This window comes from Chinchilla lanigera, unplaced genomic scaffold (assembly GCF_000276665.1).
Source record: "Chinchilla lanigera isolate Chin_1 unplaced genomic scaffold, ChiLan1.0 scaffold00089, whole genome shotgun sequence".
NCBI classification, from domain to species: domain Eukaryota; kingdom Metazoa; phylum Chordata; class Mammalia; order Rodentia; family Chinchillidae; genus Chinchilla; species Chinchilla lanigera.
The window spans coordinates 3,497,122-3,522,395 of NW_004955490.1; the positions used below are offsets into that span (position 1 = coordinate 3,497,122).

The following is a 25,274-nucleotide window of genomic DNA, read 5'->3' on the forward strand; positions in this document are numbered from 1 at the left end:
CCTAGAGGTGAGAAGTGTGGAGAGGGCACTTTCCAAACAACACAATGGCCTACGCAATGGCTTCCATGATCTCACTGAAATTGAATTCTTGGATTAGGAAAACTACAGAAGCGAATGCCAGGGTAGTAATATTTTCTTCTTTGTTAGGAATTTAGAACTTCTGCCAAATTATTTTTGCAGATATTGGATAAAGTGGATTTCTGTTACACATGTTCTTTCTGCTCCATTCAATTGCACTTCTGATTGACTGCCTGCCTGTGACGTCCATGACACTGAATAAAAGGGACACATGGGTTAAAACTAATGTTTCTAAAACAACAAATGCTTATGCTCTATAATGATTAAAGTAAAACCTTTTAGTAACCAGAAACGATTTTGCTCTCCATCCACCCTTATGCATTTCCCCCCAAAAGCCCCCCATTGCCTCTGACTCACCTTATGCCTGAGTATCTCACTGTGGTCATCTCTTGAATGTCGTGCTGATGGGTCAGTCCTTGAGCTGCTGAACACTTTGTATTTAATATAGAGAATGTATCATATTTATGTCAATGGTGCTGAAGGTTAATGGTCCTTCAGATAATGAGCTTTCATTTAAAAAATGCAGCAGCAAAAATAAGAGCATCTTCAACTAAAGGGCATTTCACAAAATGCAATTGAGCAGAGAGAAAGTGTCCATTTTTGCAGAGAAGCTGTGATTCAACTTCTGTTTCTTGCTTTTATCTTCCAAATAGTTACAGTTTGTATGAAAAAAATCAAGACCTTGCTGCTGATTGGTCCATCTCTACTAAATATGAATACAATAAGGCTCCCTAGATCTGTGATCACTGACAAACTAGTATGGACTCTTAGAGATTATACCACAATAAAAAGGGAGTTTATCTCACAGATGACCTCCTCATTTCACAATGCACATCCCTCTTGTCCTTGATTTAAAAATGGTAATCCTTTCAGCCTCAATTACAAGACCGATTGTACTCTACCCTGGAGGCCCTCCCAGCACGTAATAGGCAGAAATTATGATGTATTTCTTATTTTCCCTGCTGATAGGATGGGTCACAGAACCTTACAGGGCTGATATACTTCCAAGTCATGCTGCCTGGCATCCACTGAGCCTCTGCTGCCAATTTGCATGCCTCTTACTCCTTTTCATTTACTTCTGAGTGTTCCTGTCGCTAAGACTACTTCAGAGATCATGTTTGCATAAGCCTTAAACTCACTTCTCTCCCACCTCCACCCCTTCTCGAGCAGATAACTGTGTCTTTTCCTGCAGAACATAATAAGAACAGGATTGAAATGAAAGAAGGAAAAAGAGGAAATGAAAGAAAGGAGTTCAATTGGGTCACAGAGCACACTTTGTGTTTCCATCATGAAACCTTGAAAAAGATACAATTCAGACCTTGGAATGGTATTTGTGCATTTTAGACCCTTCAGACAAAGGACTTAGGAAATGACAGGATGAATAACCATGTTGATTTGTTCAGGAATGAGAGATTTCCTAGGACATGGACTTTCAATGGTAAAACTAAGACAATACAGGATGTCCAAATTAGGATGGTCAGTAACTCTAGATGTGGGGAAGGATCAGGAAGAACCTACTTGGGACTGTGCTATAAAAGTAACTCTAGTCTGCATGGACCCACAAGCTATATTTATTATAATAATGAAGCTTATCTAAAACTTTCCTCCACAGAACCTTCTTCTGTCTACATCTGTGATCCCACTTAGTTCTATTTTCTCCCTTGTTTATCCTGCTCCAGCTACACTTACCTCTCTGTTTATCTATACTGGGGCTGTTGCTCTCTTGGCCTGAAAATAGATTTTCTTTAGAGCTTCATATGGCTTTTTAACGCTCAGTGCTCAGTGACTCTGTATCATCAGAGAGACTTCTTGAACCATTCACTATGTGGTGGCCCTCTACTTCTGCCAAGTTTCTAGCATGTTTACCTCTTTTCTTTTTAGTGCATAGTACAGCTACAGCTGATCTTATTAGTATATTAACTACCTTATTAGTATCTTCATTACATGAAAGCTCTATAATAGCTGGAATCATACTTTTTTTGTTTTTCCTGGACAAGAATAGGAGTAGAAAGATATGTAGTTGACTATCACTAGTGCTATAAACTAAAACTCCTGCTAATTATGTATATATGTATGCATGTGTGTCAGCATACACTGTGTCTTTCTTTCAATTGGAGTAGCAACTTATGTGGGGAGGAATTTTCTCCCTAAGAGAAGGAGAGAACTGTATAATTGCGAAAATAAGCTCTCAGACAAATTTTGGGGTAAGTTTTTATGTAAGACTGTGTATGTGTTAGGTGTTGAGAAAGTTTTCTTTCCTTTTTATGTGCTCATTTGCTTAAAGTTGATTTGATTTAAAAGAACTAAGGATTTTTTTCCTTTTTTTCTTCTACAACAGAGAGAATACTCTGCCTCCAGGGACGTTGGAATAAGACACAGTATTATGAATTGTGTTTCATAACTACTTTAAATGATTCATTGTACCTATCAGGTTTAATGAAATATTTCTGCAACTTTTTTAATAAGATAGAGTATGAAAGATGTCACAAAATTTAAGAGAGAACTGGAATCACGAATTCACTTGCCATAATATTCTTCTGAAGAAAAGTCCAAAGATAAATATTGAAATGAATTTAGAAAGCATAAAGGAGAGAAAGGAGGCATAGTAATATAGCAAGATGATGGAAAAACAACAGAAAGGGCAGCCGGGTGTGATGGCACACACTTGTAATCCCAACACTCGGGAGGGAGGCTAAGGCAAGAGGATTGACCTGAGTTCTAGGCCAGCTTGGGCTATAAAGAACGTTTAAGGCCTGGCCGAACTACATAGCAAAACGCTACCTCAAATAAAAACGAACAGAAAAGGCAAATACCTGGTCAAATAAAAAAAAAACAGAAGTCAAAATAAAACTTTATAGAGCTGACCAGTCTCCTGATTTTCTGCACAAGTGTGCATGATGAAGCATAAAAGACAATAGACAAAGTAATATGGTATTCGTGGGTCCAAGAAGGTCATGGCTCTTGTGGCTAAGACCTTCTTATTCTTTCTCTACTTCTTCTCCTTCTTCTCCTTCTCCTTCTCCTTCTTCCCCGTCCTATTCTTCTTGTTCCTCATATCAAGGGGCTGATAGATGGCTCTGTGGGAATGTGCTTGTCTTACATGGATAAGGCCTTGTAAAAATGGAACAAAAGCATTCCAAGCAGTAAATCTTTGCTTAATGAGAGAACCGTTTTATCTCTAAGACTGGCAGTTATTACCTTGGAATTCTGAGGGAGACTCCGTGTTCTCAGCTGTGGTATTATCTTGACTTCAGAGATATCACAGTGTCACAAGCCACTCTAAGCCTCTACCATGAATGTTGGCATGGAGAGTTCTCTTTCTGCGTCCCAGCTGCTGGCTCATTAGGCAAGTCATTTAGGCCTGAGACAGACTCGTAAGTTAATATAGAAAGTCAATTGATTGATTCTAAGGTCTGCTCAGTGCCACCTTAATGTGGTCTCCATCAAAACCTATGAGTGGATGTTTTATGTTTGAAAGAATTCTCAGCACTATTCTTATCTCCTTCCTTTGTTAATTCACAAAAAACAATAGTTGACTAAGGTCTGTGTTACCTGAGAGTTTCCAAAGTACCTTATTTATGTTCTATTTGCATACATTTTTAAAATCCTAAAGAAAATGCCCTGCTTATGATGCTGGGGATGAAGCGGAAGTCTCTGGCAAGCTAAGCAAGTGCTTGATCACTAAGCTATATTCCAGCTCAAGAACATATCGTTTATATGATCCCTTGTGTGGTAGATTTAGATTTTGACGATGTGTCCTTAAAGAAAATCTAGCACATGAGTCGAAAAACAGGAAAAAGTATTTGAGCCTGGAATTTCAGAATATTTTTGTGTTTCTAATCCATGGCTTAAATCAAATGGAAATGGAGGGGCTAAGTGTACAGCCAATATTAAGAAAATGTCAAAGAGAGAGGTTTGTAGCAGAATTGTATTTGTAAAAGTATAATCATCAGTGAGTACAAATAGGAAATCTGAAAGATGACAGAACAGGGGCTGGGGATTTAGCTCAGCGGCAAAAGTGCCTGCCTGGCAAGCGCAAGGTCGTGAGCTCAGTTCCCGGTACCGGAGAAAAACCAAAAAAAAAAACAAAAAAACAAAACAAAAAAAGATGACAGAACATGGCTCAGACAGAAAAGGCTTAATGTATATGACTCATGTGAAAAAAGAGCTAAAACATTATGCTTACATAACCAATATACTTTCTTGCAGTTGTTATTATGATGATTAGTCTACATTAAGTGTATATAAGAGCCTCTGGGACTTCCCGTATTCCTGCAATAACTTCATTATGATTTAGTAAGCTATTACTCCCACTTAAAAAATTGTAGCTTTCAAAATGAGCATTAATCCTGGTCATGAGGAGAATGTATTTTTTTCATCCTGCCTCGATCCAGTGGTGTTACAGCAGTTGGGAAAATGGGTTCAGAGAAACCATACATGTGCTTCATTAAAAAGCTTAGATTACACCACAATGAGCAATCAGTGTTACCTACAAGAAAACTCCCAGAAACACCAAGCCAAAATCATAGTACTCTTGCTTATTTTTCATGAGTCCAAAATAATAAAGCTATAGAAGAAAAAGGAGTATAACAACCATTGGGATTTATGAGAGATTATCTTCTGAGTTAGGGAAAAAGAGAACATGTGAAAAAGAAGTTTTCATTTACAGCAGCTGGGTTTATTACTAACTAAATATGTCATAAGGTTAAAAATGAAGATATTGTTATAACAGAAAGTACCTGACAAGTTACACTGTTTTCCCAAGGGTTACTGTAGGCCAAGAAAAGAATGAAGATAAAGCTTGTTGTTCATGCCTACTCAAGTCCTGGTTATTGTTATTGTTCATTATTGGTTTCTTTATAAACAAGTGAGACATTTCTCTTTTTTTTTTTTTTTTTTTTTTGAGACAGGATCTCACTATGTATAGCTCAGGCTGGCCTCGAAGTCATGGTGATCCTCTTACTTCAGCCTCCTGAGTGCTGGGATTACAGGTATTCACCACCACACCCAGCTAAGACATTTCTTATATTTAACTAAAAAGTATATTTCTGAAAGTGATATAATAGAAACCTGTCAGTCCAAGGACAATCCCACCAGCATGAGGTTCAAGCTGGTAATTCCTAGCTGGCTTTTCACCTTGATTCCCCCTTAGCACAGGGCTGCAGATGTGACTACCAAACAACTGACCTGATCTAGGATAATACCAGCTCCCTACAGTAGAGGAAGTAAACCCAGAATTAGCTGCTTCAGTGAGAAATAGTGGGTTGGCCAGCAAAAGTAACCCAAAGAAAAGCCCATAGTTGGTGGAAACTTTTTAAAAACTAAACAGAGTAGAGTTTTACCCCAAGAGTGACTTCTTCATAGCGGGATAGAGTTGGAAAGAAATCTAGTGCAGTCCCTGCCATATTATCAGAGAGATTTTAATCAGGCATCACTTGGGAAAGAGTGAATTATGTGGGGCAGAACTGCAGCACACCTATACTGCAATTTCACTCTATGACTGAAAAGTTACACTAGCACAAAGACTAGGTGAGAAAGAAGCACAGATGATAGGGAGATGGTGAAGCTAGACACGGAGATACTCTGAAAACACCTGAGAAGTTGAAGTTCAGGCTAGTGAGGACACAGGACTTGCATTCTGTGGTGGGAGGTAAGGTTCCAGAGATGGCTAGGCCTGAAGGTAATGGCACTGAGTGCAGTCTACTTGAGCCCCTGCCTCATCACCTTCATCCAGTGGGGACCAGTAGTCTGTTTGTTCCTCCATATACCAACATGAGCAGGGAAGCATCTTGGCTTGAACAAATTGGCTTGAACTGAACAATCCCACAGTGTGGGATTTACAGACAGGGTACATCTTAAGCAGAGTGACCACATCCCAAAGCCACAGGCTATCAAGTGGAGCAGCAAGTAATGTGACTTGCTGGATTTAAAACACTGGAAGTCCTGGAAGGACATGACTCACTTGGAAATACATTTTCTTTTTTTTGTTTGTTTGTTTTTTTTCCTGTACCGGGAACTGAACTCACGACCTTGCACTTGCCAGGCAGGCGCTGTGCTGCTGAGCTAAATCCCCAGCCCCTGGAAATACATTTTCTAACCTATTTTTCTCCTCTTTTTTTGTGGTGTTTGCAGTTTTATCTCCTATTTTCTTTTGCTAATTTTTATTATTGCTAAATTTGTTTATTTGTTTGATTTGGTCATCTTTTTTCTTTCTATTCTTTTCTGTTCACTGTTCATTTATTCCATTACTTTTCCTTTAGTTTACTCTATTTTTTTTCTTTTTTCTCTTTTTCTTTGCTGTTTTTGATGTTAATTTAATACTACTAATTAACGTTTTAAAGGATCCTTTATTTAATCTTTTTCACCTTCTCATATTCCAACAGTTAATTTTTCAAAAGTTACTGTGTTCATGCTTCCATTCTCTGAAACTTCTGTCCTTGCTAGTATAAACATTAAGCTTTATGAATTTATAGGTAATAAGTTAACTATATCTAACTACAACTGAACATTGTTCACCGTTCTGGTGATAGTGGAGTTAAAGTTGTTCAACTGAGTAGATATTTACTATAGATCAATATGTGGTTTGTCTTACTGTTCATACAAAATTATTGATGTCTTTTCTATGGTTAAGGGTAGTAAATTATTGGTTCTTAGGGTTTGTCAATATCCAGTTTATGTTCCATGCTATTGTTATTGCTGATTCTACTACTATAGTAGACATAGTTACCGCTATCAATTGGATTTCTTATATGCCAAAATCTACATTAGTTGGAAGTTATAAACAATACAGTCCTTCCCCAAAGAACTGGGTCCTGGGCCAAATAAGCTGACATGTCTCCTCCCAAACAAATGGAGATTGTTGGAATCTGGGATAGAGGCAAATGCCAATAGTTAGCTATATCCAGAAGATATCTCTGAAAAGTACACATTAAATAATAAGGTCTCCATACTAGCAAACAAGCTACCCCTCATAATAAACCTGAAAAACCTCATCACAGAAAATAGATAAAAAATGGAAACATGACAAGAGAAGACAAAAAAAATGCCTCCAAAAATTAACAGTAAAACCAATGTTAATCCAAGGGGCATAAAGAGGAAGAAAATCAAAAGCAACACATCCAAAATATCTAAAAGGAGAGCAGTGGAGGTAAGGGAACACCCCAATAATGTGTTTAGTGAATTCAAAGAAGATATAAATAAGCAGATAATGATCCTAAGGAAAGAAATGATAAATCAGTTTACAGAAGACACATTAATAATAATTTCTAAAACTACTGTAACTAAACAAAGAGATATAAAATATGAATGCCTAAGATAAAAAAGAATTGGAATTCATAGAAAAGTCCCAAACAGAAATCCAGGAAATTAAAAATTCTATTGAAAGAATAGGCAGCAAATGTGACCAGTGTGAGGACAGTATCAGACCTAGAAGGCAGTATTATGGCTGGTAGTCATATAAAGAGAGATACCTTTAAAAACAACAAGACAACATGAAAACTATATCCAAAAGCTGCTATATGATCAAAAAGACTAATCTAAAATTAATCAGAATTAGTAGAGAAGACAACACAAGGGCATAAAATAAGTAATAGCACAGAATAAGTAATAGCACAGAAACAGAAGTTTCCAAACAGAAAAAAGAACTTTACAGAAAAGTGAGGCTTATAGAACTCCAAATAGCCATGATCAGAAAAGAACTACTCCGTGACCATTATAGTTAAAACAGGAAAAAAGTGAGACTAGAAGGAAAAAAGAGGAAACAAAGTACTTACTTACCTTTGTAAATGGGAAAGGGGAAAAGGGTTGAAGGGAAGGAAAGGGAATGAGGAAAGAAGAATCAAAATATATTGAATACAGGTACAAATTCCCTATGATGCATATGATTAACATGTATGACAAATATGCATACATTAAAGAATAAAGTTATAAAAAAGGTAATTAGCCCAGAAATCTAATACAAGAACAGAATCTTAAAATCTGTTAGAGAAAAGCAAGAAATCACTTATAAAGGAAAATCCATCAGAATTGCAGTGCTCACTTCTCAATACAGTCATAAAGGCCAGGAGAACTTGGAGTGAAGTGTTTATTAATTTAATTTTTTGGTACCAGGAATCAAACTCAGAACCTTGCACTTGTTAGTCAGACACTGTACTACTGAGCTATATCCTTACCCCTGAAGGGAAGTGTTTAAATCCCCAAAAGAAAACAACTTTCAATCCCAACTAAACACTGCAAAATTATGTTTCAAAATTAATAAAGAAATAAGATATTTCCACAATTAAAAGAACACCTAAATAAATTCATGACAAAGAAAATAGCACACCAGAAAATTCTTTAAGATACTCTGAAAAGAGACAATGAAGCTAACAATGACAAAAAGTCCAATGGAATGTTTGCACCAAGTAGGACAAGCAATAAAGTAGAAGTGAAACAAAAAGATCAGCAGCAGGAAAATAATACAATGGCAAGAATACTTATTAGTTATAACTATAAATGTGAATGGTCTCAATCTGCCAATCAAAAGGCACAGATTAGTGTAATGGAATAAAATCTAACAGTCTGCTGTATAAATGAAACACATTTAACACAAAACGAAGTTAATAGACAAATAGAAGTTAAGAGTCAACAAAGGAAACTACACATTAGTCAATAACGCTATCAAACAGGAAGAGATGACAATTATAAATCTTTTTTTAAAACTGTATGTCAATAATTTGAGAACTCAGGAAAGATGGAGTGATTCCTAGATACATATGAAATACCGAAACTGAACCAAGAAGAGCTACATTATTAAACTGATGCCTCTTTAGACTATAATATTGAATTAACTAAATCAAACACATGAGCTTGTAAATAACATGGTTCCTCATATATGAGAAACTCAAAATGTACACAAAGAGCAAAATAAAATATAGATAATAGGAAGTAGGAAGATGGTTTTCAAATGGGAGGGGGAAGAAGAGATGGAGGGAAAGATGACTGACATAGAAAGAATTGAAGGAAAAAATGGAAATAGAGCTTTTGCACATGAAATGGAAACCAAGAGTTGGATGGATCAGCAAGAGATGAAAGGAATAGGAGACCAAAAAGAATTAAGATGTATTATATATATGTACCAATTCCCCACCATATATGTAATCCTTATGTACTCAGTGTACTAATAAAATAAATTTAAAATAATGTAGATATGCTATTTAAATTAGCTAAAAATAAACATCTGTTGCTTACGTATGTAGCAGGCACACTCCCTTTTTATGCAAAGATGCATCTATTACTTTTTGAGTAACTTGTTCCTCCTCAATTTTTAGTCATTATAACTTGGGTAGCATGTTTCAGTCCCTTGAACCCAGGTATAGGCACTGATTGGCTTAAAAGAATCAGCAAATCTCATTCTCCTGGTCTGAGTGACAAATGCAAGAATGAGCACAGTACCTAATTCATGCCATTGATGAAGAGTACGTAAGACTTATGTAGAAACTACTGGTAGAAATTCTCTCTTCCCTTATACAGTGTAGTGAGAGTGAGAGGTCTGAAATTGCAGCAGCCATTTAGCAGCATGAGATGGAAAAGTTCAGAGGTGCCAAAGTTTCACTGTATGAAATATAAAAATGAAGTCAGCCTTACAGAAGTCAGAGTAGAAAAATGAAGATGGGTTGGGTTGTTGTTACAATACTGAGTTATTAGGTCAAACTTTGTTTACCCTTGGAATTTTAAGCTTTACATATAGACACACACACACACAGACTTGTTTTTAAAAAAGTTGAAACAAAGTCCTTCTAGTACTATATTGCCCAGGCTAGGCTCAAATTTGTGGTCTTCCTGCTTCAGCTTCCCAGAGTCCTGGGATTATAGGTGTATGCCACCACAGCCAAGTTCCTTTGTTATTGCACTAATTTGATTTGTGTTTTCAAACACTTAAACCACAGATTATTAATGGATAAATTATTTATAGCTGGATTTCTTTCCACAAAATGGGCAAGTTAGTTGTGTTCATATTCAGCCACCTAAGTACAAATGTTTCATTGATGCATTCTAAAGTTAGTTGAAACGAGTTTGTGTAACTTAGTAGAAACTCCTTCCTTACAAAAAAAAATTTAAGGCACAAAGCTACTAGGACATATTAATACGAATAACATCAAAAATCTAGTTATATTTTGTTACTTGGTTTTGTTTAGTTTTGTTAAGACAGGGTCTCACTACATAGTTCAGGATGGTCTTGAACTCATTATGTAGCCCAGGATGTTCTTGAACTCATGGTGATCCTATTGCCTCAGACTGCTGAGTGCTGGGGTTACAGGTGTACGCCATGACACCCAGCCTCAACTTTCTGTTACTTTGGAGCCCTGGACATAAGGACCAGTTCTTGTTTTAAATTCTTTTTGGAGGTTACAGCCTGAGCATCTGAGGCTTAATTGTATGCTATTGTTTGAAAGCCCCCCCAAAACCTCTCTAATACAACTACATTAGTTTACACAAGTGTAAACTGAGACTCACAGGCAGGGTGATTAGGTTACAGGGTTACCAATGAAACAGTGTACTTTACTACATCAGTATTATTTATACAACCATATAGATCTCCTTACATATAAAGATAAGGTACTAGGAAAGCCGCTAACAATGTGGCATGTTTGTTGTCTCAATCTACATGCTATTCTTGAGGTTGGGTGACTATGTGCTTGAGTATACTGCAAATGAGTGTAAGGCATGATGCTTATCCCATATATGCCATTGAGGTGGGTATTGGTTCTCTTTATTTATCAACATCCTTTCTCCTGGTTAACGACTCTACCTCCTTATTTTAGATTTATCACCCCTTCCAGGTCCAAAAGTGGGAAAATGGCTCCTCATTGGTCAATAACAATACAATATCCTTCTGGCTTGGGAGAGAACAGATGATTTGAATGAAAGAAAATTCTAGAATGCTTGTGAAAATTATTATATATTAAGAGCTTGCATTTCCTAGGATGGTTAAACTAGTGGAATGTAAATTTAGAAAAGCAGATCACCTTCTCTATTGCTTTGAATGGAATATCTTTCAGCACAAGGAAAAACTGAAATGAGTGATGATAAAGATTTATGAGGATTTGAATTCCCTTCTTCCATCAGCCATATTCCTGAAACATACATATATGAAGTCATATATTCTCCTTTCTTGATTAAACTAGTTTGAACTATGTAATTTGTCACTAAAGGACCTGTAACTACACAGAATTTTATTACTCTCACATTCATAGATGGGATATAGAGTAGGTTTCAACCTAGCCAAAACTTTGTTCATTGAAATCATTCACATAATTTTAGCCCCTAATAAAGGGTAATAAATGAGCATCCAACCCAAGAGTTACCATCCATAAACTAGGTTCAGATGAAAATTTGGACACAGTACAAAATAAAATAGCTACAAATGCATCTAGAGTTGGGTCAGAATTGGTGCCATGCCGAGATAGTCTCTTGAAATCTAAAGCAATATTGGGTCTTTGAATTTGGGGGGGGTCTGGTATTTTTTAATTCTTTATACACTCTAGATAGAAGCCCTTTATCTGAGAGACAGTCAGCTAAATTTTTTCCAAGTTTGTGCATTTTCTTTTTATTCTGCTGGTAACTTTTTTAGATGTGCAGAAACTTTTCAGCAGGATGAGATCCCAGTTGTTAATTCTTTGAAGTGTTTCACGTGCAGTTTGGTTTTTGTTCATGAACTCTCTGCCTACCCCTATGTCTTCAAGATTTCCAAAAATGGGCATCTGAGATGATTACACACTTCTCAGATAATGAAATACAAATGGCAAATAAATACATGAGAAAATGTTCAACATCATTAGTCATTCGAGAAATGCAAATTAAAACAACACTGAGATTCCACCTTACCCCAGTAAGAATGGCTAGCATTAAGAAATCAACCAATAACAAATGCTGGCAAGGCTGTGGAGAAATAAGAACCCTTCTTCACTGCTGGTGGGAATGCAGACTGGTGAAATCACTGTGGAAATCAGTTTGGAGATTCCTCAGAAAACTAGGTCTAGAGGTCGCATTCAACGCAGCTACTCCCCTTCTGGGTATTTTCCCAGAAGATATAAAAACATCATATTACAGCGATATATGTGCACCTATTTTCATATCAGCACAGTTTGTAATTGCTAAACTGTGGAAGCAACCCATATGTCCATCCACCAAAGATTGGATAAGAAAATTGTGGTACTTTTATATAGTGGAATATTACTCAGCTATAAAGAAAGATAAACTCGAGGCTTTTATAGGCAAATGGTCACAACTAGAGACCATACTCATAAGTGAAATAAATCAGACCTACATGTGCAAGCACCACATTGTCTCACTAGTGTAAAACATGAAAGAGTTAATTTAAACTCAGAGGTATGATAGACATTGTGAAATGATAGGAAAACACTCAAGGGTAAAGGGCAACTGGGATGTGGGAAAAGAGAAGGGAAAGAAGGAGAAATTTTGTATGTATGTATATACAGCATAGTTAACATAGTTGTTCTACTGTCTTCTATTTCTTTGCTGAAAAAAACTGTCAATGAATCCTTGATTGATCAATATTGCATGTCTCTATCTGTTTTCAAGAGAAACCACTTTGAAGATATCAATATGTAATACAACAAGCATTGTTAACTTCCTACCACTTTGTTTGTAACTCTGTATTGTGTGTACTGTTTTGTTTTTGCTATTTTGTAAAATGTTGTCTGTCTGTTAATGTTTTCCTCCTTTTATTCTTAAAATAAAAAAATATCTAGTTATAGGAAAGTAGGAAAATCATAACTGAAAAGACAGAGCTGATGTGTAATGACAAAACAGTAGACTAGAGCATATAAAAATAAGAGGTAAACATATAGAATACATACACTAAACAAAGTAAATGGAAAAGATACCTGCCCTATTATTTTCTACAAAAACATGACATTTTCTTCATTTCATTTCTATTAGAGCTCTACTTGTCCTTTTACCTTAGTAATACAGTTTATCTTTATGCTTTTAAATAGCCTCAGTGAGATTTTACTCTTTGCAAATGATTGGCATAATCTCAGTTCTAGGCCACAGGATGTGGAAAGTTTATTACAAATCTATCTGGACAACAGGAACTACAAGGAGAAGCAGAAGATCATGGGCTGATCTGCAGCATGAATTTTGAACAGAAAAATGGCTGCCTGACATTCTTCAATTGCTGGACTGTCAGTCTGTAGCCTGAAACCTGTGGACTGTCTTCACTGCACAGAACTAAGGAAGATCCCCCACAACAAGTGTTTCTAAGAATATTTAAATTATCAACTCAATTACTCTCTATGTACACATCAATGAGTACATTAAGTATCAACAAAAGAACTCTGTGTATATTCATAAGGCTACTGTGGTAACATGAAATGAAATCCTGTTCTTATTTGATAGACACCTTCCCAACTAATTGAATGGTTGAAGGGATGAAGCCTAAGATTTAAGGATGAAGAGAGTATTCTCATTGCTCTACTTGAAGTATTATTCTGTTCCTGGTCTGTTCTCCAGATGTAAAGATTAAGCAGGTAAAAATGCTCATGCAAAGAAGAAAAAGACCCAGAGATGCAAAGAAAGGTGGTATCACATGGTCAGAACAGACAGGCACCTTCAGTGAAATTCACATTTAATGACTAACTCAAAATCATCTTCCAGTCTGCCAGAAACATACCCAATAATTTGTTAGGATTATCCCACCCAAGTGCAGAGAAAACTAAACACTGTAGCATTCTAGCCATATCTTGCTTAGTCTCCCTATTTAATTACTTTCTGAGGTGCTCCATGATCTTAGTGAGATACTGTTTGAAAATAATGAGAAAGTTTAATGTATTTGGACTTTTCCAATAGTTTAACTCTTGGAGACATAGCAAGTATCACAAAAGAATGATTCTCATTGACTCAGAAGAAAGGTTCTAATCAATTTTTATACCAACACTTAATCAAATACCCTTTTATCTTCTTCTTCTTGCCTTTACTAACTAAAAATGAAACACAGAGAAAATATGGATGCCCTAAAATATTGCTATTACTTTACAGCTTGTGATTTTAATGAGTTGTCATCTTCCTTATCACTCCTTTTCCCTCCCTTCATTTTGCTCTATCCTCTGAATCTCTCTTTTATTTCTTTGAGGAAGATGCTTTCCGTGTATTATTGAAATGAGATTTTTGTCATTAAAATGCCTATTTTTCCAAGGTTACATAAGGAATTAATAATAATTCAAAGGCTTGTTAAAACAATCTACACATACAGCAGGAGCAGGTAAATACTTTTTCCCTGCACTATCAGGAAAATAAAACTCAACTTTATTTTCTCTTGTGGTGAAGCCTCAGCTATTTCTTACAAGCTTAAGAAAAGATACAAACCAGTTCTGAGTTACAGCAGCAAAACTAGCACTACACCAGCAGCATTTACATGAAATAATGTATTGACATATCTAAGGGCTCAGAAGATAATAATTATTCATATCACCATCATCATCAATCTCAGGTGCTCATATTTGCAATTTGGGGCAAGGTAACCTTGAAAACTGGACATCCCAAGAGGTGAAACCCAAAGAGGGTTTAATACCAGAATCTCAGACCCTCTTAATATTTTAAAGTTTTCATAACTGTTATCCCACTTTTGCTCTGATTTAAAACTGGAAGTTCCAAAGTCCACTTTCTAGCTAGCATAGTTACTAGGGTAAAACATTGTCATATTCAACTGATTCATAACCATTGAAGGAAAGGAATGCTAAGACATATATTTCCTTCTTTGAAACACTAAGCAATTTCCTTTGCAACACTGGACAAACATAAGCATTTTCATTTATATTAATGAAAAAATCCAACGTTTTAAGTACTGAGCAAAAATTGAGTAGTGAACAGTATGGAAATCTACTTTTGCGACCCTATTTGTATTATAATAAACACATGACACTAATTATATTGCCATCACCACTTTACTGTTGAGAAATTTAAGGCAAAGGAGGACTATGTAAATAGCCCCCTGTCATGTTGCACAGTTATATGCCGGGCCACATTCATACCATCATGCTGTACCCCATGCAACTTCATCCCCTGTGAAGGCTACTGGCCAATGCTTTCTCAAGTAATTCATCCCTCAATTGTACCATCTAAACATCTATAGACTACTGGTAGTAAAAATATGTACACTTTAGCTTACTAATCTGTCTATAGATTATGCTGTTAACCCATAGTATGGTTGGAACAATTTCACAAATGCCACAAAGATTAAAGCCAAAGGTATGCAAAAAAAATGTTGGCATACAGACCACTATAGAACAAAGGACAAACTCCTGAGACCTTTAATTTAATAAAATTAAAAGCATGATTTTTTTTTCTGAGCCAATCAGAGCTTTCAAAGCAGTTTTGATAAAACCTGTAACACTTTGCTTAGGTTTACAAATGCCAAATAGATAACTAAGAATAGAACAAGGCTTGATCTTCATTTTTGTATACTTTATTATCTTACAACCTTGGATATTGATATTTTCAATATGCCATTTCCAAACGGCAGCACAGAGTTGGAGTGAGGGGGTTGTGGAGGTAGGGAAACAGATAAGAAAAAAGAGTTGAGTGAAAATTAATGAAAATAGGACTTTTGTAAATTGGAAGGGGACCAAGAGTTGGAAGGAGCAGGGAGGGAAGGAATGGACAGGGGATTAAAAAAAGAATTAAGATATATATATATATATATATATATATATATATATATAATGTACCAATAAATGTAAACATTATGTATTGTAAATATATGCTAAGAAAAAGTCATTTCTAAAATAAGAATTAAGACATATTATGTGCTTGCACCAATTCTCCAAGAGAAATGTAATTATTTTGTACTGCAAACATGTACTAAAATGTCACTTTCCTCCAAAAAAGTATCAGCAGATCAAAGTTTATTAGCCCTTAGATTTACCTAGCCTTTCATCTCTCTTCTAGATGAGGGACACAAAGATGAAAGTAACAAAGTAATTTTCAGGATTCAAAGGGACATCTGATTATCAGCCCTTAATCAACCATCTGATTATCCCAGTTCTAGAACACCCCTCAAGCTCACTGATGCTTAGAAGACTCTACTCATTGTTCTGAAACAATAGTTACCCAAGGCGAAGTAAAACCAGAGCCTTACATGACTAAGACTACCACAAATAAAGATGATCATTTTATAAGGGTATAACTTCCTTTCAAGCCACAAAACTAGGAATGAGATCATGACTGAGTGGATCTCAGACCATGTCAGGACCCCATAGAAGTTTACTTCCTACTTTTGTGAGGGGCATTCTGAAGTTCTGCATCAGAATGTGTCCCCTGTAGCTACTCAAGCTTGGGCCTATAAATGTTCAGTCTTTTCTTGTTTGCTCAGAAATGATAGCAGTGGAAGTAACAAAACAGATCAATAAGACACTTGGCAAATTTAAAGCAAAGATAATTGCACAGATAATTAAAGGGATCATGACCCTAATAATACCAATGATTAGTGAGGCCAGAGAAGATACTGATTAAAAAGAGGAGCTAAAGAAAGACATTAAAACCACAAAGGCCACTATAGAAAGAATTGGTACCCACAAAACAGTTTCAAACAGAAATTCAGGACATTAAAAACTCCACTGAAAGTATACATAGCAGAATTTGCAAACATGAGAAGAGTATATAAGATCTCCAAGACAGAGCAGAGCTTGGTAACCAAATGATGAGTCTTATGCTCTTTAATGGTTTGATCAATCTTCTATTCTTACATCTGGTAATCTGACCAACTTTGTTGAAGATAACGGTATGTAATATAACAATCATTATTAATTCCTATCATTTGGTTTGAAACCCCATATCATTTTTAATGTTCTTGCTTTGTTTTGTTTGTATTTTGCTATTGTTCTTTTCTTTTACTATTCTCTGTCAAGCAAAATTTAAAAAGCCAAAAAAAAAAAAAGAGAAAATAGCATTGGATCATGAAAACTCCAGCAAGCAGCTACTAGATGATCCAAAGGAGACTAATCTAATCTAAAATGAATTGGAAAAAATAAAAAAATCAGAAGATAGCACAAAGGGCATGAAAAACCAGTTAACAGAACAAATAGCAGAAAATTTTCCAGGCATGGAAAAAGCAATTGACATATAGTAAGTGTGACGAATAGAAGTCCATATAACTATCATCAGAAAAGAACTACATCAAGACATCTAATAGTTAAGATTTCTGAAACTGAACACAAGAACATAATCCTAAAAGCTGTTAGAGAAAAGAAATAAGTAATGTATAAAGATAAAACCATTAGAATTACAGCAGACTTGACACAAATCCTAAAGTAAAGGGGAGATTGGAGACAAGTGCTTCAAGGCCTAAAAGAAAGCAGTCTCCAATCCTGTATAGTTATGTTTAAAAATTGATTGAGATATAAGAGACTTTCATGATAAAGAACACCTAAGGAAATTTAATACCACCAAGCCAGCACTCCAAAAGTTCTCAAAAATATTCTAGAAAGAGACAGTGCAGAAAACAATGCCCCAAAGCCCAAAAAAATGAATTCACCAGGCAAGGTGAGCAATTAAACAGAAGGAGGACAAAAAAGATATCAAAAGCAGGAAAGTAATATAATGACAAGGATAAATCAATACCTGTCAGATATCAGCATAAATGTGAGAGGTCTCAATACACTAATCAAAAGAAACAGAGTAGTAAAATGGACAAAGAAACAAAATTCTACTATATCCTGCATACAATAAAATCCCACATTTAACTCAAAAAGAAATTCACACACTGAAAGTCAAACAATGGAAAAGAGTACTCCAAGAAACAGGAAGCCCCCCAAAATAGGAGTAGTTATGCTACTTGCAGACAAAGTGTATTTCAAGACAAGACTGATTAAGGGGCTGGGGATTTAGCTCAGTGGCAAAAGCGCCTGCCTGGCAAGTGCAAGGTTGTGAGTTCAGTTCCCGGTACTGCAGAAAAAAACAAAACAAACAAACAAACAAAAAAAAAGACAAGGCTGATCAGAAGAGACAAAGAAGATCACTGTATACTGATTAATGGAACTATTCAACAGGACAAGATAGCAACCATAATATATATGCACCAAATACTACTGCAATCAACTTCATAAAACAAATACTAAAGGATATGAAAAATCAGAGAAGCACCAATACAATTGTAATGGGGAACTCAATACCCCACTGTCACAAATACATCAACTTCATAAAAAATCAACAAAGAAATATCAGAGTTGAACCAATCCTATGAACAAAAGTACTTAATAGATATGTATGGAATATTCTACCCAACAACAGAGTATATATTCTTTTCTGTAGCACATGGGAATTTCTCCAAAATAGAACACATACTAGCCCATAGAACATGCTTAAGCAAATAAAAAGGAATCAGAATTATTCCATGTATATGAATAGATCATAGTGCAATGAAACTAGAATTTATTGGTGAAAGACATGGCAGAAACTGCATAAACACATGAAGATTACATGAAATTCTCTTTGATAATTAATGCATCAGAAATGAAATTAAATAAGAAATTAGACAGTTCTTACAATTAAATGATAATATCAGCATGGCATACTAGAACCTATGGGTTACAATGAAAGCAGTCCTAAGAGGGAAGTTTATAGTGGTGAATTCCCACATCAGAAAACACTTTGAGGAAGGAAATTATAAATATCAGGGCAGAAATTAATGCAGGTGAGACTAAAAATAATGATGTAAAGAATCAATAAAGATAAGAGTAGGTTTTTGGAAACATTAAATAAAATGGACAAACACTTAGTCAATCTTATTAAAACAAGGAAAGAAAAAACCCAAATCTATGCATCTAAAAATGAACAAGTAGAATCACAACAGATTCTGTAAAAATGCAGAAGATCGCGAATAACTACTTTTGAGAACCTGTACTGCAATAAAATGGAAAATTCAAAAGAAATGGATAGATTCTTAGATACGTATGCATTGCAAAACAGGGGATAAATGTTAAGAAGCAGGAAGTACTTGCTCAGATGGAAAGGGGAGCAGGAGCTTGGAGACAGAGGAGGGATGGAAGGGAAAGGGGGTTTAAAAAAAGAACTGAAGAATAAAGTGGAAATAGAGCTTTTATAAATGGGATAGAGGAGAAATGCTGGAGAAAGAAAAGCAGGAAGGATAAAAAGAAGTGAGATGTTCTAAATATATGTACAAATCCACCATGAACAATGGGTTCATTATGTACGGCAAACATGAACTAGTTTTTAAAAAGAGGAAAAATAAGTAAAATTACTTGTCATGACCAAGCTTCTTACCATTTCTTTTCATTTTCTAACAATTTTCAAATTTTTTTTTATTTTAAAGAGAATTTAAAAATAACAAAATAACAACAACATATACAAAAACAAAACAAAGAAAAAACAATAAAAATGATACAGCATTTCAAAACAAAAATGAAAGGAATTAATAGTGGTTGTTATATTACATATTGTTATCTTCAACAAAGTTGCACAGATTACCAGATGACCATGTTATTAAAAATAATGTTCCTTGTCTCAGTTTGTTGTAACCAGGTCATCCACCCTGAATCATTTTCCACAGTACACTAGTCCTAGGATACTCCAATTTAAAATGTTCTTATAGTCAAAGTTGAAGTGTTGTAATTTTCTCTTTGAGATTCACAAAGCGTAATTAGCGTGTTATATTACCTGAAATGTTCTGCAATGAATAAAGTAGTTGTAACTTTGCTAAACCCAACATTTCTCTAAATAACAAGAATATGGAAAGTTGTTTGAAGAAACTCTTATAAGCATTCCATGATGTTAGTGTGCTGCAAAACATTCTAAGGAAAACAATGTATAAAAGAATAAACAATTTAAATTCTCTATCAAGTTCTCTGAAAATGAAGGAGATTAATAAGGGAAACCATAAAAGAGTTTCAGAAATTAAGCACCAACAGCTCTCAGTAGAGAGCGGAAAGAAAAGAAAAAGTTATAATACATTTTAAAGAATGTCATGTTTGGAAAACACTGTTCTATGCTATTGCCCATTTGTGGTCTTTTTTGCCCTGGATAAATTGTGTGACATTTGAGTTTGTTAGATTAGAATGAACTAATACTTTCAATAGAGCCAGGACACAGAGATAGACAGAGAGACAGACAATAAAATATCTTTGTTATTGAGACACTAAATTCCTGGTGACAAGCTATCTCTCCCTCCCCACCTCCTTTCCTTCTCTTGCAACTGTATTCTTTGGTCAGATGAGTTCTGAATTTGAGTGCTCTGATGTATGGAAAATTAGTGTTTGTCATTACTATAGTTTCTCTTGCTTAGCATAAAATCTCTTGGGTGTAGCAGATGAACCTAATCCTGATTACACATGGATAGCTTTGTGGAAGAAGGCTTTCCCTGGAGAAGTTTAAGAAAAAGGTGAACATTCACTTGGCAAAACTGTCATATAGGTAAGGATTACTGTTTATGATATGTAAGCCCTCTTCTAATCCTGAGTCTGAGATTAGGCTTATGATTCTCAAGTATCTCGGAACGTTAAAATCATGGGGAGTTTTTGAAAATACCGATACCTAGGATACACCTTATGACAATATAATCAGAATATTTGGAGGTGAGTCCCAGATACCTTGGTGTTTAGAGGCTCAAAAATGAGGTTAATATGCCACCAGAGTTGAGAATAGCTGACTTAGAAGATATTTTAAAAATTTGATTAAAACCGCTGATTTGAATATGGTAGATCTAATGATTCCACTATTTTATGCTGTATCTATACTTACACATTGCAGGCATCTGCCAACATGAGGTGATTTGAGGGTCATTAAGTAGATTCACTTCTGTTTTGCCCCTAAATTCCCTTTGAGAATAGTCATAGTGCTCAGTGTTAGAAATCCTTCTTTCAGAAATGTGTTGTTTTTTTTTTTATGGTAGGCCCCCAGAGTCCCCTCTTAAAATGCAAATATCCTCTAGACAAAGAGTACATAAAATCTATTATTAGTCACTGGTGCTTCTAGTATAATGTATCAACATGTCACCTAACAAGGCCAGGAAGGAAAAGGGAGAGAATACAAGAAAAGAAACATTTCCTTCCCAGAGAATGTGCCAAGAACTACATCAAAACATTTACTGTCTTCCTTCTTGTACTTTTCTACTGCTTTCCCCTTTTAGTTTTAAGATTACTCACCTAACCCCTATATTTGCTGGTGTGAACTCACTGAGTCTCATTTTTATCCATTTTATTTGCTATCCTAAAAGGAAGTGGAATAAAGGAGCTATTTTTTGATGTTAATAATTTGTTTTAGTCATCTACTGCCCTAAACAGTGCAGTCAGAACAGCAAATAATGCTTGTTGTGTCTACATAAGTCACAAAGCCAGACAATTACCAAATTGATGGTGTGGTCTGCCAATTAAACTCAAGCAACCCAATTAATTTTAACACAAAATGCAAGTTGATCCCCTAGTCCCATTCACAAAAGGATTATATATTTGAGAAACCTGACCAAACTGAGTAGAAGTACAGGTGTCAAGTTTGTGTAACCTCATTGACATCTAGTCAGCCTACTGCTTGATCACTAACTAAACAAATGAATGGAGATTTAATGGTTAAACTTTTTATTTGACAGTTTTAGAGGCCATAGATATTTTTTGACTAGGGTTATTGAATAAATTTTTAGTATTGCCAGAGTCTTCAGTGTAACACCTCCTTCGAACCTCTCATTTGTGATCCATATTTGAGTGTCATTTGAAAATTGCATTTTTCAAATGAAAAATGAAAACAATCAGGTCTCAATGATATCACCTCTTTTTGTTCTAACCTCTGCTTAGCCGAGTACTTCATAAATCCACCTTTTCTTTAGTTAATTTCCTATATAATGCTATATAATATACAATGCTCAACTAATCTTGTTTAAAATGCTTTTACTTGTTCTTTAAGAGAGGGAAAGGTCTCTGGGAGCTGAAGATAACAACAAATTTTGTTAGTTTTTTTGGTCCCAATGCCACCTCAAAGTTTTCTTTCCCCTTAGGAAATAGCATTACTACTTCCTTTAGTTTATTTGTCAAAATGTCAGCTTCTCCGACATTTCATCTACGTACTCTGCGTAATTTTGGATAGTGTGTTGATAATTTTTCAGAGTATATTTATTCTTTCAATTTCTTACCTGTTCTTCATAATCTACATGGGATTCATACACTAGTTTGGTGAAAATTTCAGTTAAATGGATTATATGTCCTTTGTTTGAATGACTGATCTCATGGTTTCCTTCCATTTGTGTTAATCCTTTTGTTTTAAAAACATATTGTCATCAATATTTGGTTCTTTCATAGTACTAAAGATGGACTTATGCCCAAATTATTGAGATAACTATTTAATATCTTAAATATTTATGTTTCATGTTTTAGATATTTTGATTCTCTTCACTACAAACCTACCCAAGGTAATCGGCCTACTACAATTGCTATTTAACCAGTCTCTCTACCTCTAGTTCCAAGGTCTGCAAAGTGTGGCCCATAGGCCAAATCCATTTTTTTGTTTCTGTAAATGAAGTTGGCACACAATAGCACTCTTTAGTTTACATATCAACTTACACTTGCAGAGTGGAAACTTGCAGCAGAGGCAGTCTCTCCTACACAGCATAAAATATTTACTACTTGGGCTTCACAACAAACATTTACTAGTCCCTTCTCTTGTGTTTTGCACATTTATTCTTCATAGCATTGTCACATTCACTTTTATAAAAGGCCAATTTGATCATATCACTATTTTCCACAAAAACAATAAATGCATAATTGGTATTCAGCTGTATCCACTATTATAGTCTTATTCTTCTAATTGGTGGTGTCCACGATGTACTGGTCATTAAATATTTTGAAAATTGTCCTTGCTTAAATCATTCATATTTTATGGAACACAATGAGAACTCTAGGCTAGCATTTAAAGCTCTTTCCTCATCCTTACTCTCACTTGTTCCCTATATGAACCATCATTTCTGTATCCAAAATGTACCCAGCTCATTTTTACAACATGGATTTGGATAAGTCAAGTAACATATTCTTTGGAACTACCTGAATTAATTTTTAATTAATCAACTGCAAATTGTTTGTTTTTGTTAGCCACTTTTAATTTAATTACCCCAAATGTTCCTGAGACAGAGATAAATTTTATTTAGAGTGTGTAAGACTATGTGCAAAATAAACACATATGTTCTGATAATGAATTGATCTGGTTAATTAAATTGAGGAGAGTAAGATTCTGAGAACACTGTGAACTAAATAGTGTACCTTTCCCATTAACTTTCAATTACAAGCTAGGTGCTTTTCCTTAACGAAATGAGTACTGGTTCCCATGAGTAATTGTATAGAACAAAACCTTGGATTTTGTTAAGTTATAGTAGGAAAACTGATAGAGGACATTGTTCTCCCTTACCAGCCTACTGTGTAAGTGTATGAAAACCATCATCAAGGAGCCTCTAAATGAACACCATAAGTTACTAGGTCTTGACTTTTACAGACTTAATGAATCTTTGCAAAGAGAACTAATATTGGTCTTCCATTAGATTCCAGCTGGGCTCCTAAAAATCCAAGAACTTGAAGAACTATTCTGAGTCCTACCCACCCAAGGCAAGGAGAGTAAGTGAAAAACAAAAGCACATAGAAAATTCTTCCATATGCTTCAGCAAGAGGCCTGCACTCTTCCTACTCCTAACGTACAGAGAGAAAGAGTACTTTCCATGCAGTATAAGACCACTGATGGGCAGGACATGGCACCTGTCAGAATTCCAAATAGCTGACAATGGAAAGTGACAATCCTGTCTCCCAGGACCTAGTAGCTAGACAGAAGATAAGGCAGAAGAAACTGAATACATGCTCAGTGAAACAGAACTGCTAGAAAGGATAGATGGAAATTTAAATAAGTATAAGAGCACTGAAGGAGGTTCAAGTACATTACAAAAAAATAATGTCCTATGTAATGGTTGATATATTGTGTCAACCTGAGTAGTTTAGAAACTTAACTAAGTCACTCAGAGTTCTGCATTCTAGTGTGTAGAGGACATATCTTTGGGTGGCCCTTTATGCCCCAGGATGTTGTAATGGTTGATGTACTGTGTCCACTTGAGAAGTTCAACTAAGTGGCTAATGAATTAAAGGAGAATATGGTCATTGTTATGATATGAACTGGTACGTGTACATTAGAACAGATAGATTAGGAATATGTTTTAAATGATTCATAACGACTCAATATACAAGGTACATACTTTAAGCGAAATTCTGCAGTGGTCTCTATAGCAAGAATTGGCAAAATATAACCTGCAGGTCAAATCTGACATGTCACTTACCTTTGTAGAGTCTATGAGCTAAGAAGGTTTTTAAGATTTTTAAAGAGTTGAAAAATACCAAAAAATATTTCATAACATGTAAACATTATAGGAAATTAAAGTGCTACTATTCATAATAAAGTTTTATTAGAACACAGCCATACTCATTTGTTTATGTATTATCTCTGTTGTACTATACTCTGGATCCTAAATGTCCCCTAGAGGCCCTGTGTTAAAGGCTTTGTTCTCAGCTTGACGCTATTGGAAGGCTAGTAAAAGTTGCTAGAAATCTTTAAGAGATGAGGCTTAGTGAGAAGTTTTAGGTCCTTGGAGGAGAGTTTTTGGGACACTGGTTTCTTTTTCTCTTCCTTTGCTTCCAGGTTACCCTGAAGTGAGCAACTTGCTCTGCCATAAGCTCCCCACAATGATGCTATGCTTTTCCACAGGTTCTGAAGCAATAAGGGCAATCGATTATGACTCAAACCCCCAAACTGTGAGTCAAAATAAAGTTTTCTTTTAATAAGTTGATTATCTCTAGTATTTGTTACTGTAATGGGAGCTTAACTAACATAATGTGAACAGCTGAGCTATACTGTTGCAATAGCGACAACTGCCTACCAAGTCAAAAGTATTATTTTGCCCTAAACTAAATGTTGGCAATCATTAGTCTAGGGTAGTATGGTCCAGTGGAACTTGAGATAATGAAAGAAATATTCCACATATGTGCTGTGTAATACACTTTTACTATTTTGGCGAGTAAGTAGTTGATAAGTGGTTAAAATAACTGAGTTACTGGGATTTTCTTTTATTTACTTTTAGTTATTTTATTTTATCATAGTTTTTATTCCAATGTGGAATTTATTTTAACTGATCTAGTTAAACATAAAACTTTATATATTTATGGGAC

The 25,274-nt window shown here is 35.3% G+C and overlaps 1 protein-coding gene across 1 annotated transcript in view; it reads right to left on the minus strand.

The window, feature by feature from the left end:
* Zcchc16 (zinc finger, CCHC domain containing 16) overlaps positions 1-668 on the minus strand; it is a 93,832-nt gene extending 93,164 nt beyond the window's left edge. Inside the window, 1 exon segment of the mRNA XM_013504514.1 lies at positions 436-668. The gene's annotated coding sequence lies outside the window, so the exon portion shown is untranslated.
* Between the last annotated feature and the right edge of the window lie 24,606 nt (positions 669-25,274).